Genomic DNA, 1,152 nt, shown 5'->3' with positions numbered 1-1,152 from the left:
CTTTCATCCTTTCGAGGTCGATAAAATAAGTTCCAGTTCCTCGAAAGTGTTAGCCTTGTGCCAAAATTTGAAACCAATATATACATAAATATGCGCAGGCATGGCTGTATGTTTTACAAAGTCGCTTTTCAACGAAGTGGTGTGAAGTTTAATCTTCCTACGCTACACCTTGAGCATGCGTCTCGTATTATAGTCCTATACCGACCAATACCTTGTGAGTGAACATGGTAAATAGAAACTGTGTGGAAGCTCCTCATATATGTGTGTGAGTGTGTGCACTCGTGTCTGCGTTTTCCCGCCACCACTTGACAACCAGTGTTGGTTTGTTTACGACCCCGTAGCGGTTCGATGACAGGGGCTGATAAAATAAGGTCTAGATTTATAAAGTAATTACTGTGGGCGATTTGTTAGTCTTAAACTCTTCAAGGTAGTGCTGCAGCAAGACTGCAACCGAATGACTGAAACATGTAAAAAATAAAGATAGATAAATAATAGGTGTCTTAATTCCTGGTTTATGAATCCCGTTTGGTTGTATAATGAAAGCTGTACGTTGCGAAGCAATTGTCCTCCTATTCACTGATTTTGGAAGAAATGTTCACATCTATGGGAAAGCTGTGTATTATTATTATCATTTTAATGTTGTTAAACAATGTTTGTTATTAAAATGTGTAGGTCTCAGACTGTTTAAAATGAATGAGATAAAATTAATGGTCCACATTAGCTTTATGTTCTCTGCTTAATGTACTGAGCCAGTAATTGCTGTCAGCCTTGCATGGTTTCATCTCAAAGGTGTTATTCTTGTTGATTGTATTTGTAATCGTGTAACATTTTCTCCGTTTTCTCGTTTTTTTTTTTTGTCCGTTTTGTCGCACATATTCGCCCGCTTTCCAAAAATTTATTGCCCTTAGCTTACATTTTTGGGGCCTACCAATTTTGAACAGTCTCAAGTGTAACAGGCTGCAACTGTAGCGATAATTGGAAGCTTGACTGACGAATAGAAAGCCACGAATGTTCCGTCCTGATTTTCCTGTCCGTCCTTGTATCGTCCATTTGTCCGTATGTTTTCATTGTCGTCCTTTACGTTCTTGTTTCATTTTCGGATTTATATATACATATTGCAGCGTACGTACACCCTTTGCTCAGCCTATAAAT

Source organism: Octopus bimaculoides, chromosome 1 (assembly GCF_001194135.2).
Source record: "Octopus bimaculoides isolate UCB-OBI-ISO-001 chromosome 1, ASM119413v2, whole genome shotgun sequence".
Lineage (NCBI taxonomy): Eukaryota > Metazoa > Mollusca > Cephalopoda > Octopoda > Octopodidae > Octopus > Octopus bimaculoides.
The sequence above is the reverse complement of the archived record's forward strand: the minus strand, read 5'-3'. Positions refer to the sequence as shown.